Genomic DNA, 15,000 nt, shown 5'->3' on the forward strand with positions numbered 1-15,000 from the left:
TTGAACAGATATTTCACTCCTACTTATTCTCTCTCTCTCTGTCTCTCTCTCTGTCTCTCTCTCTCTCTCTCTCTCTCTCTCTCTCTCTCTCTCTCTCTCTCTCTCTCTCTCTCTCACACACACAATTGAGGAATGTGAGTACATTTAGTTAATTTTGTGTGCCCCCCCCCCTGTCTCTCTCTCTCTCTCTCTCTCTATCTATCTATCTATCTATCTATCTATCTATCTATCTATCTATCTATCTATCTATCTATCTATCTATATATCTATCTCTACCCCTCTACCCCTCTCTCTCTCTCCCATTCTCGCTATATTATATATATCTACCTACCTATCTGTCTATCTATCCCCGACCCACCCAACCCCAAAATACATTTTAAAATAATAATAATAATAATAATAATAATAATAATAATAATAATAATAATAATAATAATAATAATAATAATAATAATAATAATAATAATAATAATAAAATAATAATAATAATAAAAAAAAATTTTAAAAAATATTTTAAAAAAAAAAATAAAAATTAAAACAAAAAAAAAAAAAAAAAAAAAAAAAAAAAAAAAAAAAAAAAAATAAATAATAATAATAATAATAATAATAATAATAATAATAATAATAATAATAATAATAATAATAATAATAATAATAATAATGATGATAATAATAATAATAGATCTTCTTGTCCATAAATATGGCAATTTGTCATTTAGTTACACTTGTTATAACTATATACTTATATTATGATAACGATAACATTGAACAGATATTTCACTCCTACTTATTCTCTCTCTCTCTCTCTCTCTCTCTCTCTCTCTCTCTCTCTCTCTCTCCTCTCCTCCACACACACACAATTGAGGAATGTGAGTACATTTAGTTAATTTTGTGTGCCCCCTCCCCCCTGTTTCTCTCTCTCTCTCTCTCTCTCTCCCTCTCTCTCTCCCTCTCTCTCTCTCTCTCTCTCTCTCTCTCTATCTATCTATCTATCTATCTATCTATCTATCTATCTATCTATCTATCTATCTATCTATCTCTATCCCTCTACCCCCCCTCCTCTGTCTCCCATTCTCGCTATGTTATATATATCTACCTACCTATCTGTCTATCTATCCCCGACCCACCCAACCCCAAAATAAATTTTAAAATCACAGATTATATTAATAATAATAATAATAATAATAATAATAATAATAATAATAATAATAATAATAATAATAATAATAATAATAATAATAATAATAATAATAATAATAAATCTTTATTGTCCATAAATATGGCAATTTGTCATTTAGTTACACTTGTTATTACTATATACTTATATTATGATAACGATAACATTGAACAGATATTTAACTCCTACTTATTCTCTCTTCCTTATCTCCTCTCCCTCTCTCTCTCTCTCTCTCTCTCTCTCTCTCTCTCTCGCACACCCACACACACACACAAACACACACACACACACTCTCTCTCTCTCTCTCTCTCTCTCTCTTATAAGATATATCTAGATCTACCACTAAATGTAAACATATACACATAAACATACACATCCCTAAACAGAAAGGCAGGCGAAAAGCCGTAGCTAGGGCAAACACTTAGCGAGGCACACGCACTTAGCGAGTCAGCGTGCGCGGGCTGTGACCATTGGCTCAAAGAGGGAATGTCCCTTCTAGTAGCGTTAGCTCTCCTCTTTCTTAGTAAAAACCCAGTTTCTAGAGATTATTTCATGTTTGATGTGTTTGCGTGTATGTGAACGTGTGTGTGTGTGTGTGTGTGTGTGTGTGTGTGTGTGGTTTTTCGGGGGGGGGGGGGGGTTGTTTCTTGTTTGTTTGTTTGTTTGTTTGTTTATTTGTTGTTTTTTTTTAAATCTTTTTTTTTCTCTCTCTCCAAAACCAAGATCTTTGGGAAATGAACATTTCTTCAATACAATTGTATTGTAACGAAACCGAACAGACAGGTTCCCACTTAAATGTGAACAACGATTTACTTTTTACAATAAAAACTTCTCCAACTCATTTTTTTTATTGGGCAAATTTGATTAAAATAATTGAAGGAGAAAAAAGCACAAAAATGATATGTTTTCAGGAACAAGCTGATACCGTCTTCAATCGACCATTTTAAATATATTTTCCATTTTTTATTTTAAATATATATTATATATATTTTTTAAATTTTTTTTTGTTACCGGCAGGAGAATCACAGATTACTTTTACCTGTCGGTTAAAAGGACGGTCCGAAAACGTCAAGCGATGTGAACTAACATCATTGTACGACTGATTCTGTCTGTCTGAAGGCGGGCTTTTAAATATTATGGTAACCAGAGCCTAGATGGTAACAGATCGTATCTGATGTGTCCACATTTCAACTCCGAACTCCCGAGTAAAGAGACCCATACTTCGACCATTTCTTCTCTTTGCAAGTATCGGCCAGCCGTGTCAAGTAAAAATGTAAAAAGTGTGTGCCGTCATAAAACTTGGTATGTATATTATAGTCAAGACGTTAAAGTAAAGTAAATGTGTTGATGGCTGATTGGCTGGGTGGGTGGATGGTGAAACGTCTCTGATGTTTATAGTCTTATAATTTAGTTTTACGACATCATTGATATATTGTGTTTGAGAGCACATTGACGCTGATTTTATGGCCTCAGCGTGCAAGGGCTGAATAACAAACTAGACTGGTAGTGAATAATTAGATCCTTCAAAAAGAAGGGATTCTAGTCATAGTCTTCGTGAACTCATGGCCAACATATTTCGTCATATAAGAAGACGAAGATCACGGGGGGTTAATGGTGAGTTGCATTCAATAAATCATTTGTTTCCATGAACCCTACTTACAACAACTCGCTTTTCACTTTTGTTTGGTGGCCGTCGTCTTCTTTTGTGACAGATTTTTTGTTTAGTATCAGGCCTCAAGTTTACGAAGGCGACGTTCTGGTGGAGATTGGAGGGGGTGGAAGGGGGAAGGGGGGGGGGGGGGGGGAAGAGATGCTATCGATTGTTGTGAATGATTTGGATGGTGTACGTTGTCTTTGAATAAATCAGAAGATCAGGAGTAAATCAAGAACATCTACGAACGAAATTGAGTGATCAAATGAGCAGGTATTTTCAAGTGTTGTATCAGGGGGTCGGTCACTGGAAGCAAAACAGCGCCCTCAGTACGAGTCATAGAGTGGGTGAAAGCACAGCTAAAGACTGTTTTAAACATTTAAACGTTGTAGAGGCGGAAGCAGACGGATTAGATTAATCTATTACTAATAATCAGCAGAGAGATAACCGTTTTGACCATAGCCACCTACTCTAAATTCGATTGTAAAGGTGCTCGGGGAGAATTAGAAAATGGACGGTATTAACGAAAAGTTGGCTACCATAATTTCCCAAAATCATATGTTCAATTTCTCTCACTTTTACTTTTTAATGTCCCAGCCAAATTTCATTCTCAGCACACAATGTCACTGTTTCGTGTTAGTTTGAAATGATGGCATCCAATTGACTTTAGGAACTCCTTTTGATAATATGGGATATCCCACTTGTCCATATTAAGCGATCATACACGGAAACAACAATGTATACGAGCTACCTCGTCGTAGAGAGAAATGCTATAATTACGTTATTGATAGAATTGATCTTAGGTCACATGCTTCTGAATGTCATTATCAGCAAATTAAATTCGTTGGATACAACACCGTGCTCATTGGAACCTTCTCCACTCGGCCGAAATTTTATTGTAGTGTCAGAAAAAAATAATTTACATCACGTTCGAAGAAGAGATCACCTTTTATTTACTGAAGAGCGTGGGATACATAAAAAAAGTACATTTGAGAAACATCTGTAATGGTCTGGATCAATACAAGGTATGTCAACACCTCTGTCAGTACATTTTCATGTATATAGATATCCAACTTTTAATGGCATTAAGACAATAAGGTCCACTCGACTCACCACACCAGACAATTCATTCCGGACAACAAAATCTATATCGGCTCATCTCCGCTTTCAGACATACGTCGTGAATGGCTATCAGTATATGTTTTGAATTTTAATTAATTTTTTTTTTTTCATTATATAGAGGAGGTGATGCTCAGCACATTCTCTTTCCATCCATATTCTTTCCCGTTCAACCTCCCTTGGCATTTTTTACAACTTCAAACTTCCTCCGATATCACCCCTCTCTCTCTCTCTCTCTCTCTCTCTCTCTCTCTCTCTCTCTCTCTCTCTCTCTCTCTCTCTCTTTCTTTCTCTTTCTCTCTGTCTATCTATCTATCTATCTATCTATCTATCTATCTATCTATCTATCTATCTATCTATCTATCTATCTATCTATCTATCTATCTATCTATCTATCTCTCACTCTCTGTATCTCGGCTCTGAAGACCATACATTTCCACCCTCACCATTCCCGTATGTCCCAAGAGTCAATAATTACGTCTGACTGAATTGGCATCGACGGTACACGACAGTCGAGTCAGTCGATTCGATGTCCTTTAAAAAAAAAAGTTGAGCTTTTATTTAGGGCAATATCCACTATACGTGCTCAAAGCGCTTTACAGGGGTCCCTGACCAACAGCAACACTTAACATGTAGGACGAGACATGACGCCTGTTAAGCGAAATTACATTTTTTTTCCGACCGACACAACGCTGTTAACGACCTGGTACTCATTTTACACCTGAGTACGGTGAGAGAATGTAAAGAGCCTTTTCCAAGGACTCAACTATGCGTCGAGCAAGGCTCGAACCCAGGACCTTCCGCGAGTGTCATACCACAAGACCACATAGCCGCACCTTAAAGAAATCGCTCCCTGATTCCCACGTCCAAATCCAACGGTACTGAACAGATCCGTGTCAAAATAGCAGTGTGTTGTTCGTTTGTTTGTTTGTTATTTTATTAATCTATGGACAGTAACTTCACAATATCCCCGTGAAATAAATAACAAAGATCAAACGCGTTACACGAATGTTGCAGTGCAGGGTTTAAAAAAATACAACTGTGCATGGCTAGAAAAGAAATTATATAATAAATACAACACCGTAACAGGGTCATATTTATTAATTATTATTATTATTATTATTATTATTATTATTATTATTATTATCAAAATGTTAACGTGTGCATGTATGTGCAAAATACACTCTAATAAACAGTTATGTGCCGTACTATGGAAAAGCATGTATTTAAAAAAGCTGGTCAGAAAGCTCGCCCTTTAAATATAGATTGATTTAAATGACCTTCATCTTGGGAAAAACTCTCGAACCTGGACTCCGCAAAGTCTTCCCTTATGTTTCGGTTTGAAAGTTTTTGCCCATACGAGGGCCATTAAAATCGATCGATATTTGAAGGACGAGTTTTATGGCCAATTTATTAACACATTTATGATTTTCCAGAGTACGGCAGTTAACTGCTTTAAGCTGACCGATATACACCGATCATACACGGAAACAACAATGTATACGAGCTACCTCGTCGTAGAGAGAAATGCTATAATTACGTTATTGATAGAATTGATCTTAGGTCACATGCTTCTGAATGTCATTATCAGCAAATTAAATTCGTTGGATACAACACCGTGCTCATTGGAACCTTCTCCACTCGGCCGAAATTTTATTGTAGTGTCAGAAAAAAATAATTTACATCACGTTCGAAGAAGAGATCACCTTTTATTTACTGAAGAGCGTGGGATACATAAAAAAAGTACATTTGAGAATCATCTGTAATGGTCTGGATCAATACAAGGTATGTCAACACCTCTGTCAGTACATTTTCATGTATATAGATATCCAACTTTTAATGGCATTAAGACAATAAGGTCCACTCGACTCACCACACCAGACAATTCATTCCGGACAACAAAATCTATATCGGCTCATCTCCGCTTTCAGACATACGTCGTGAATGGCTATCAGTATATGTTTTGAATTTTAATTAATTTTTTTTTTTCATTATATAGAGGAGGTGATGCTCAGCACATTCTCTTTCCATCCATATTCTTTCCCGTTCAACCTCCCTTGGCATTTTTTACAACTTCAAACTTCCTCCGATATCCCTTTCTCTACTCTCCTCTCTCTCTCTCTCTCTCTCTCCTCTCTCTCTCTCTCTCTCTCTTCTCTCTCTCTCTCTCTCTCTCTCTCTCTTCTATCTATCTCTATCTATCTATCTATCTATCTATCTATCTATCTATCTATTTTATCTATCATCTTCACTCTCTGTATCTCGGCTCTGAAGACCATACATTTCCACCCTCACCATTCCCGTATGTCCCAAGAGTCAATAATTACGTCTGACTGAATTGGCATCGACGGTACACGACAGTCGAGTCAGTCGATTCGATGTCCTTTAAAAAAAAAAGTTGAGCTTTTATTTAGGGCAATATCCACTATACGTGCTCAAAGCGCTTTACAGGGGTCCCTGACCAACAGCAACACTTAACATGTAGGACGAGACATGACGCCTGTTAAGCGAAATTACATTTTTTTTCCGACCGACACAACGCTGTTAACGACCTGGTACTCATTTTACACCTGAGTACGGTGAGAGAATGTAAAGAGCCTTTTCCAAGGACTCAACTATGCGTCGAGCAAGGCTCGAACCCAGGACCTTCCGCGAGTGTCATACCACAAGACCACATAGCCGCACCTTAAAGAAATCGCTCCCTGATTCCCACGTCCAAATCCAACGGTACTGAACAGATCCGTGTCAAAATAGCAGTGTGTTGTTCGTTTGTTTGTTTGTTATTTTATTAATCTATGGACAGTAACTTCACAATATCCCCGTGAAATAAATAACAAAGATCAAACGCGTTACACGAATGTTGCAGTGCAGGGTTTAAAAAAATACAACTGTGCATGGCTAGAAAAGAAATTATATAATAAATACAACACCGTAACAGGGGTCATATTATTATTATTATTATTATTATTATTATTATTATTATTATTATTTATTATTATTATTATTATTATATTATTATTATTATTATTAATCAAAATGTTGACGTGTGCATGTATGTGCAAAATACAATCTAATAAACAGTTATGTGCCGTACTATGGAAAAGCATGTATTTAAAAAAGCTGGTCAGAAAGCTCGCCCTTTAAATATAGATTGATTTAAATGACCTTCATCTTGGGAAAAACTCTCGAACCTGGACTCCGCAAAGTCTTCCCTTATGTTTCGGTTTGAAAGTTTTTGCCCATACGAGGGCCATTAAAATCGATCGATATTTGAAGGACGAGTTTTATGGCCAATTTATTAACACATTTATGATTTTCCAGAGTACGGCAGTTAACTGCTTTAAGCTGACCGATATACAGCCATACTCTGAAGAAAAAAAACCCTAAACGTAATATAAATTTTGGCCAGAAAACTAGTCCTTCAAAAATACTGTTCGATAAAATTACCGTTAACTTGAAAAAAAAAAAAAAAAAAAAAAGAAAAGAGAGACAACCTCTCACTTAAGACTTACAAGAAGACTTCCGTGAAGTCCCAGGTTTGAGTGTTTAGCAAGATGATATTTGAAGGACGCGTTTTCTGGTCAAAATTTTAAATGCGTGTTTTGTTCTGTAGTTTTCAGAGTAACATTCTTAATGGCCATTCTACTCTATCACTATCTTATCAATCCATCAACACCACACACTACCTATGACATAAAGGTGTTCGCGACCTAGGACATGGCAAACCAAAATATTAAAAAGGGGCGTCGTTATAAATGTCTACTCGTTGGTTAAGCCCATTTACAGTTGTTTACCATTTTCACCGACATCATAATCGTCAGCATCATCATCATCATCATCATCATCATCATCATGGTCGTCGTCGTCATCATCATCATCATCATCATCATCATCATCATCATCATCAACAACAATCAATTATTGTTATTGTGAAACTCAATACAGATCTTAGTAAGTGTATCCTTGTTTCTGAAGGATAATAATGACATGACCAACACTTTCAACCATTTAAGCGCCAAAGGAATATGGTAGAGTTGTCAAAATATGATAGATCTGGAGCAAAGTTTCATCTACATAATTGATGTTATGCGTTTATGTTATATGCTCACAACATCCGCCAGCCGGATATAACATACCAACACAAAACATTGAACGTTTAGTCCGATTTATATTATTTAGTGAGAACTAATCACCAAAATGGCTGTCTAAAAACAATAAAAAAGAGCTAAGCAATGTAAATTTCGTTCCTTCTATGTGTGAATGTGTAAGATGGAATTTCTTATGGTACCTTGGCGGTTTAAATGTGTTACTGGGTTGTTTGAAATATAGGTGATTTACGTATTCTATACTTCCAGCTGCCTAAAGGTCAAAGTAAACAGTATACGCACATTATTGTATGTAGTTACCGTCACTGCTCTCCTTTGACCTTTGATTTTCAGATTTTAAAAATAATAAAATTGTGACCTTGAAGCAATTAAATAACAAACGTTCATTATTTATTTATTTATTTATTTATTGCACATATTGCTCGATACGTGTAGTGACTATCATGCCTCAATGGTTTTTGCTGACAGACTATAATTTGCTAGAAGGGTTGCTTTGTTTTAGTTTCACTACTACTCAGAATATCGGCATGGGATAGTGTGATTATCAATCGCATTTTGTATACACAGAACAAAATCGATGCTTATAATATTATAATGGCACGATAAAACAATCAAAAATAAACACATGACAAAGGAAATTGGATACGTCACTTCCCACCGGACAAGATGATACCAAAATCATTGAGAGTGAGAGCATGTTTGGTACTTTAAACCATTAAAAAAGCCTTTACATTTTACTCCTTACCTGATGTCAAAATTAAGTATACAGACTAAATGCCTTTTTACACTTTGGACAAAATATAAAACGACGCTTAGTCAGTATACGGCCAAAAGGCATCATTCTTCATCGTTGTCACCAAGACAACAGTAAGACAACAGTAGCAATGATGCCATTCGAACTTACAATACAAGCCTAATTTCTCTTAAAGAAATCGACGAGGTCTCTTATAGGTAACAAAAGAGTGCTGTTAAAAAACTGGTTCCAATCTCATTGGAAATTTAAAACCACTTTTTCTGAGGCCTGCATCTTATTTTCTAGTCTTAATGTATGCCGGTCGTCATTATAAATCATCCATCCTCGCTCTTTTACGTATCCTTAGAATCTGCCCATACATCCTGCTACTATAATATGCCACCTTATGATTCAATATGTAAACTATTCATGATTAGCCCTCCAAGGACAGGTTACATACAAACTTCCAGGGATTTTTGAACCCGAAAAGTAGGTGTGGAGACACGACTTTTCTTCCCTGTTAAAAAAATAAATAAATAAAATAAAAATATAATATATATATATATATATATATATATATATATATATATATATATATATATATATATATATATATATATATATATATATAAAGGAAACGTTATCAGTTAAAAGAACTCCAGTGTTGCCGTTGAGGGGTTTATACATGTATTGTATACTAAAAGCATCAGTGGCACTTTTGGTTTGGTTTATGAGTTTTGCTTGTTTGTTTGTATGTTGTTGGATTTTTGTTTTGTTTTTTTTTCTTTGTGTTTTGGTTTTGTTTGTTTCTTTTTGTTTTGTTTTGTTTTTTGTTTTTGGGTGGGGGGAGGCGGGGTTTCAACACATGATGCAATATAACACATGACAGCTTTCAAACCAGGGCAGGGCGATCGCTGAATATCACTTGCTTTTTGCATCTAAGATTCGTAATTAAAAGTCACACCACATACACATAGTATTTACTGGCTGTGATAACGAACATGAATTAATTCAGCACGTAAAATATGATGTATGCATAATAATTTATGTAAATCACATAGCCAAGATCGGAATATCGATCTCATTAATTTTTGGATAAGTATCAGGCGAAAAGAAATCCAATGAAAACGTCGAAAACAACTGCATTTGGTTCATTGTGTGGTTTGTGGCATGAACGGTCCAGGGTTCGAGTCTCACTCTGAGGGGTGAATAATCGAGGTATTTATTCACATTCTCTCACCCTACTCAAGTGTTACATGAGTAACGGCCGTTAACAGCGTTGTCTCTATCAGGTAATTGGAATATCGCCTTACAAGTGTCAGATCCTATACTTTACTGTTGCTTTTAGCTAAGGACTCATTGGAATACATTTAATGGATATTGCTCTATACAAATGCTCACTTTTGTTTGTTTTTTGGTTTTTTTTTTTTTTGTTTTGTTTTTTTTTTTAAATATATAATAAAGTCAAGCGACAATAGGTGCGATCAGTGATCAGGTGGGTAACAACGTAAGCATTTGAGTTTTCAGATCTCGTCGTGTGCTAAGAACGTGATGCAAAGACGTCGAAATTGTGTATCCTTCTCATGGACAACTTTCTATGTATTCCCACACACGGTAAAAATGCATCGCTTTCAAAATTTTATGTAATTTAAAAAAAAATTAAAAAATTTAAAGGCGGGAGTCCATTTTGATCCAAATGTAGTCCTTCAGAGCCATTAGGCCCAGGAACCAGGGTTAATCCCGGTTTCTATAGCGTTGAAAGGACAATAACAATTGCTATTCTTTGGGTAGGACGCTAGTCTATTGCAAAGTACTTCCGTCAGATCTTACAGGCCCAGCTACCCAATCATTGCTGAATGGACATGGGGCATTTATGTGACTAATCTATATTATGTGATAATGGTTATGTTTGCAGTTATAAGCATATATTATTGATGTTATGTGTTTAGCTAAAACAATCACATCCGCCAGCCGGATATAACGTACAAACACACATAACTATGTGTAACCTTGAACATTTATAGTCAGATTGATAGAGTTTAGTAAGAAGTTATCATTAAAATGGCTGTCTAAATACAATAACAAAGAGCTGAGTGACGTCAACTTCGTTCCTATTCTATGAAATATTTTGAAATAAATTCAATCTCGGGAACACTCGGTGTCCAATCGTAGCCTTCACGTTAATGTAAAGCCTGACACTTGCCTAAAACTTACGTCACAATAATAAAAAAGAAGACAACGATGACGAAAAACAGAGTGAAAAAGTATAGAATACAACTCCATTTTCACTTTCTTTCGGTGGTCATTGTCTTGTATTGTGACGTAATTTTTTATCAGTTCAGGCCATGAGTTTATGAGGGCTACAGTCAAATTCAATAGGAGTAAACAACCTCCTTGTATATAATGCTAAGATTATCACAGCATTCTAAGTGGAACACAAGTTCCTTATCAATCCCTAGATATCGGGCACTTGATTAGAAAATTTTATAATCCTGCTTTAAATAAACACCAATTGTAGAAAAATGATCAAGCAATCAATCAAAATAAACAAATAAATAAACAAACTGACATGCAAAGACCGCATCAAGATTCTACTGTAGATACAAAATCAATAGGGCATGATGTAAATAATTCATAAACCCTCCATCCCCCAACCCCCACCTCCACATCTCCTTCCCTCTCTCTCTATCTCTGTCGCTCTCTCTCACACACACGCACACAAACACGCACACACACACACACACACACACACACACACACACACACACACACACTTTACTACGCTGTCAGTTCCATGTTCCATTTATTACTGTACCAATTTTTCTAATACATTTTATTTTACGAGTTTACTGACTGTGAAGTATGTAATGTCTTATTTTCACCACACATTGCCGTCCTTACTATGACAATTTAAATAATAATAATAATAATAATAATAATAATAATAATAATAATAATAATAATAATAATAATAATAATAATAATAATAATAATAATAATAATAATAATAATAATAATAATAATAATAATAATAATAATTAATAATAATAATAATAATATTCGTTTACAGACTAACTAAAATTATAAAATTATACATTCATTAATTTTAATCTTTTTTTTTTTAATTCAAGTATAAAGAAAAATATCAAATAAGATGACCTAGTTATTCTAGGAGCTCACAACTTGTAAAACTTTCCCTTCTTCTTTATTGAGCGCTCGCTTTCTTAGAAATATGACATTGGATATGGCCAGCTCAAGAAATTCAGTAAAAGCGTGTGTTAAATATTTGGTACAAGTAACGTTTGGATAACCCACACATCGTGCCCAGCAGTTAGAGTGCTGAATGTCGTAAACTTGAGTGAGCCCTTTTTTTTTTTTTTTTGAAACAGTTTTTGGTCTGATTCATAAAATTACACCTGGCTACCAAGTCAATAGAACGTTACAAATTCATAGAAATGTTTCCACACAAAAAAGGAAATCAATTTTACGACACTAACTGATGGGTAAGAGTATTTGACCCTGATAGGATTCGTTCCGAAAACACATAATACTTCGAAATAACGTGTAAAGAAGTGCAAATCTATCTTGCATAATAAAAACACAAACGATACACTAAATATGGTTGATTTTTACTTGTCTTCCCACTCTTTCTAATTGCGGGATGGGCAGTTGGCAAGATCACAAGCTGTGAAAACCTGTTTATCGATCCCAGGTAGTAGTACTTTTTTTCTTTACCATTCATCTACCAAATATGTGGTCAAATTCCAGTGAATGGGTGTTGGATTCATGGGGTGACCACATGCTAACTGCATGTCTATGGAGATTTGTTTTGTTTTTGTTTTTTTGGGTTTTTTGTTTGTTTTATTGTTTGTGTTCTATTTATTTTATTTTTAAAAATATCGAACCAGGGACTTCGCGGAAGACATCTTTTATTATTATTTCTTTTAACAATCTATTGTTCGAGACTAAAGGATCTCCAATGGATCAGTACCTTGTCGTGGTTGGAGAGCTTGCGTGCCTCAATGATCCGAAGAGCTATGACGGCGGGAGATTGATCTCCTGACACGGTCACCCATGCCGAACAGGTCAACGATGAGAAGCCAGACTAAACTTGATCCAATTGGAACATAGGTTTAAGACAACCGTCGAGCCAAAACTCAGTAAAGCTCACAACGTGCGTGGGGGATGTAATGGACTGACTTATTACTATTATTATCAAAGAAAATTAATCGGATTAGAAACAACCTATGTTCCAACTTCGGGTAGATAGAGCTCGTAAGCGAGGGGTCACAATCAATCAAGGAGAAGGTGACTCCAAAATTAAACCAAGGGTAGGAAGGACTCTATAACTCGGGAGAGCAACCCGCCTGGGAGAAGGACACTCCAAAATAAAAACCAAGGGTGGGTATGACTCTTTAGCTCGGGAGAGCAACAAGCCTATGAGTGAATCTCCAAAATAAATCCTTGTCCTACAAGTCTGGGGGTTTGAATTGGGCCAACAACCAGTTACTGAAACCGCAACAACGCTTGAAACCGACACGGTCGAGGAAGCGTCCTCCTATTCGGACTGGGACCCGCAAGGAAAGAGGAGGATTGGTCGACCAAAGCAAACATGGCGACGAAGCATTGAGACCGAGTTGACAAACCGGGACCCGGATAAAGAAGACCTCGAAAATCAAGTAAGATGGAAGAGTGCTGTTGCGGCCCTATGTTTCACAAGGAATCAAGAGGCTTAAAAGTCAATGAAACACTGACCTTCTGTGCTGTGTGAAATATGGCTTTAAAAAAAAGAGTGAAAGAAAGTGAACACATGAGATTTGAAAACATTATGGGGTAGGCTACTTAGTCTTAATAACATCCATAAATCGCTTTTATGACAAGGAACGTTTTGGATGAAAGTTCTGCCTCAGCAAATTAGAAGGAAAACAATTGATAAAATCAGAAATGATACTATTATACTACGATTCAACAGCATTGCCTATGTTGATTCAAAAAAAAAAAATCACATTTGTATAGAACCGTTCAAAGGCTTTAACTTTCTTAATGCACTTCACAATGCTTCGTATATTTGCTGGGGCAAGAGTGCTCATCCATTCAGCAATTGACCACGCTCAACATCACTTGACGTTGTTAAAAGAGGAGAGACACTGTACCGCTAAGTTTCTCTCTCTCTCTCTCTCTCTCTCTCTCTCTCTCTCTCTCTCTCTCTCTCTCTCTCTCTCTCTCTCTCTCTCTCTCTCTCTCTCTCTCTCTCTCTCTCTACCAATGCAAATAGTGTCAAAAGTTTAATGTTTGTTTTTAATGGTTTTACGGCGCTTGCAACTCATTTAGGTCATATCAGTGCCAGTAAAAAGGAATAAAATTGGATAGTGTAAAGATTTGAGATGTACAATTAAAAGGACTTGAGGGAAAAGTAAGACAAAGGGGAATGGTACAAATAGGGAACAGATGTAGATTCAAAGAGCACACTATCAATGTACTTAGTTTGAAATCACCTAAATGTTTCACCCAGGCACCAGCACAAGATCCCACTAAGAGGAATACACTCAAATGTTTACATTATACATTCAAAATAACAAATATAACAATACATAAAAGAGATGATTTACAAGAAAAAAAATATTTGACTGTTTTCCTCCCAGCAAAGCACTACGACCAGGGCCAGGGCAAAACCAAGTTATCTTATTCCAAGACAAAGACAGAAAGCAAAGAAGACATAAGGGGATAGAAGACACAATAAGTGCCAGTATGGGAGGCCAGGAATCCCACCCAGTCAAAAGTTTAAGTGTCTCCCATGACAAAATTTGCATGAATAAGTGAATAAGAAACAAAGTATTTACCTTACATGGAAAATATCCGATCGTCGAATAAGCAGCTCGTGTGGTTAACAAATTAAAAATAAACACAAATTGTTTTATAAATTTTATAAAAGTTATGCAAATTGGTCATTCTCTTTTCATCTGTTCCCATTAATTTATTTGTTAGTACGAAGATCAAAATGATTAGCTTCAATATATATATATATATATATATATATATATATATATATATATATATATATATATATATATATATATATATATATATATATATATATATATACTATTTCTTGTTAAAATAAACCGAGAGCTAGCAATCCACTCACTTCAGAAAAAAACAAAAATATTTTGTTTATCCATAACGCGTACACATTAATGCTGCACAAACACGAAGA

General features: G+C 35.5%; 1 protein-coding gene across 4 annotated transcripts in view; it reads right to left on the reverse strand.

The window, feature by feature from the left end:
* Positions 1-15,000, reverse strand: part of LOC144974942 (uncharacterized) — a 135,784-nt gene that overhangs the window by 88,736 nt on the left and 32,048 nt on the right. The window contains exon 1 of one of the 4 annotated variants that reach the window (XM_078918480.1): positions 14,627-14,740. The exons of the other annotated variants lie outside the window; for them this stretch is intronic. The gene's annotated coding sequence lies outside the window, so the exon portion shown is untranslated. Of the gene's footprint in view, positions 1-14,626; positions 14,741-15,000 lie in introns of those variants that run through there. 4 annotated transcript variants of the gene reach the window in all.

This window comes from Berghia stephanieae, chromosome 6 (genome assembly GCF_034508935.2).
Source record: "Berghia stephanieae isolate SIO BIC M18660-M18661 chromosome 6, UCSD_Bste_1.3, whole genome shotgun sequence".
NCBI classification, from domain to species: domain Eukaryota; kingdom Metazoa; phylum Mollusca; class Gastropoda; order Nudibranchia; family Aeolidiidae; genus Berghia; species Berghia stephanieae.